This window comes from Engystomops pustulosus, chromosome 6 (genome assembly GCF_040894005.1).
Source record: "Engystomops pustulosus chromosome 6, aEngPut4.maternal, whole genome shotgun sequence".
Lineage (NCBI taxonomy): Eukaryota > Metazoa > Chordata > Amphibia > Anura > Leptodactylidae > Engystomops > Engystomops pustulosus.
The window spans coordinates 121,282,752-121,285,253 of record NC_092416.1 but is presented as its reverse complement, the minus strand read 5'-3'; the positions used below and the strand labels follow the sequence as shown (position 1 = coordinate 121,285,253).

The 2,502-nt window shown below is 42.1% G+C and overlaps 1 long non-coding RNA gene across 1 annotated transcript; it reads right to left on the bottom strand.

The window, feature by feature from the left end:
* Positions 1–538: 538 nt before the first annotated feature.
* On the bottom strand, positions 539–2,236 carry LOC140066052 (uncharacterized). Its single transcript, XR_011848090.1, has 3 exons — positions 1,881–2,236; positions 1,622–1,687; positions 539–650 (listed from the first exon to the last, which is right to left on the bottom strand). It is a non-coding gene; the product is annotated as an uncharacterized lncRNA (long non-coding RNA).
* Positions 2,237–2,502: the final 266 nt, after the last annotated feature.

Below are 2,502 nucleotides of genomic sequence, written 5' to 3'. Positions count from 1 at the left end.
CAATTGATAAAATGCACAATTTGGAAGGTCTTCTCTCCACATTGATCTGTAAATACATCGGTTTTCACCATCACTTTACAAATTGAGCAATGAGCACACGGATAGGAACCCCACTTGGGGCCTTTTGAACCAAATAAGTACAGTTTGGAATGAGGGGAGGTGTAATGGCTCCTCACCAACATGTCGCCGATAGATTTGCTCCTCTTGGCCACCAGTTGTGGACGTGGCGGCAGATGGGCGTTCAAATCTGGATCAGATGATAAAATTGGCCAGAAGCGTTTCACAATCCCTTGGATTCTCCTCCATTGGGCATTATAAGGTGTAATCAGCCTCACCTTATTGTCACTTGGTCGACACGACTTAGGTTTGAGTAAAAGGTCTCGTTTAGCCATTTTCGCACGCCCATATGCTACATGCCCTACAGGGATAGAACGAACGGTGTGAGTGGGGTGAAATGAGGAAGAATGCAATATTGCATTGACGGCAGTTTTTTTACGAAACACTGATGTATTCAATGTGCCATCATTACTTACAGTAATGTTGATGTCCAGGAATTCCATTTTACTTTTACTGATCACTTGCGTCAATTTAATATTTTGGTCATTAAAGTTCAATATATGTAAAAAGTCGTCCAGAGATTGTTCGGTGCCCTGCCAAATAAACAAAACATCGTCAATAAAGTGCATCCAGGATACCACGATGCCCTCCGATATATCCATGGCGTATTGGACCTCCTCATGTTCCCAAAGACCAAGGAACAGGTTAGCGTACGAGGGGGCACAAGTGGCCCCCATCGCCGTACCTCTAACCTGTAAGTAATATTTCTCATTGAACAAAAAATAATTATGTTCTAAAACAAACCGAAGTAGTTTCAGTAATAGATCAATGAGTGAGCCCTCAAGATGACACTGTTTAAGGAAAAATTCCACGGCTCTTAGTCCTAGTTCATGATTAATGCATGTATAGAGTGACTCGACATCACATGATACCAGATACATGTCTGGTTCAAGAGTCACTCCATCAATATGCCTCAATACATCTGATGAATTCTGGACATATGATGGTAAACTTTCCACGCATGGTCTAAGGTAAAAATCTATAAACCTGCAAACGGGCTCACAGAGACTTTCACAGCCCGCAACAATAGGTCTCCCAGGAGGTTTAGATGGGTCTTTATGAATCTTGGGGAGAAGATATAGTGTAGGTGTAACTGGACACTCTACACTAAGACCATCAAAAATTTGTTTACTAATAACGCCATTGACAAATGCTTCCGCAAGTATCGAGTCCAGCTGTTCTTTATACATCTTGGTTGGGTCACCTTTTAGGGGCAAATAACACTTTGTATCGCTTAATTGGCGGTGGGCTTCATCTTCATACATAGACCGTGGCCACACCACCACGTTACCACCCTTATCCGCGGGCTTAAAAACAACATTTTTCATCCTGGATAGTTCCTTTAGAGCCTGTCTCTGGTTCGGACTTAAATTGTCAGCACCACCAAACTGTGGTAGTTTCCGAAGTTCATTAACTGTCATCCGTACAAACATGTCCACAGCTGGACATGTCGATAGTTGGGGAGACCAAGTGGATTTAGTCTTAATAGAAGTAGGGAACTTACCCAGTGCCCCCTGTTGGTCACCCGACAGGTCTTCTAACGTCCTAAGCGTGTCCAAGTCCTCTTGGGCTAGAGACAAATCATAGGAGCCAAGAGAGTCAGTTTTAGAAAAATGTTTTTTAAGCAGTAATTTACGGGCAAATAAATAAACATCCTTAATGACCGTAAAGTCATCCATTTTGGAGACAGGACAGAAATGTAATCCTAAAGCTAATACAGATAATTGATCGTCTGTTAGAGGTGTATCTGAAAGGTTAATTACCTTGAACTGATTTGAGCTTTCTTCCACATTGGGGGATTTCCTCTTCCTCGGTGTGCCCCGAGTTTCAAATCTTCGCCTCACATGCGCTTGTTGGCTACCAGAGCTAATGGATGATGAACTAGTTGCTATTGAGTCCAAGGAGGTTGATGACTCGGTTCTCTGTAAAGCCCCAGTATTTCGTCTCTGCCATTTGAATACCGTATTCTTTTGGAAATCAGCAAGGTCGCTTTGAAATTTACGGACCTTAATCTGTTGAATTTCTTTTTCCCATTTATCGAAATCAGTATTTAAATCTTGTTCAAATTTCAGAAGGGCATCTGGGGAGGATATTTCCTTTAATTTAGTTTGTAGAGAGATGATCTTAGTCTCAATATTCTCCAAATTTCTTCTCTCAACACCCACCAAGAGTTCAATGAAAGTCATCGAGCATTTAAGACATGCTTCTTCCCATCGATTCCTAGTGTTGTCCTCTTCCAAAGGAAAGGAAGGGTATACCTGGACGCGGAGGCCTTATTCCACCATAGTTTCATTCTGCGTTTTAATAGATCCTTCAAGGCCCGTTGTACCTCCAGGATTTCACGTTTCTCGTTCGTATCTGCATTCAAAACACCCTCATTAAAAG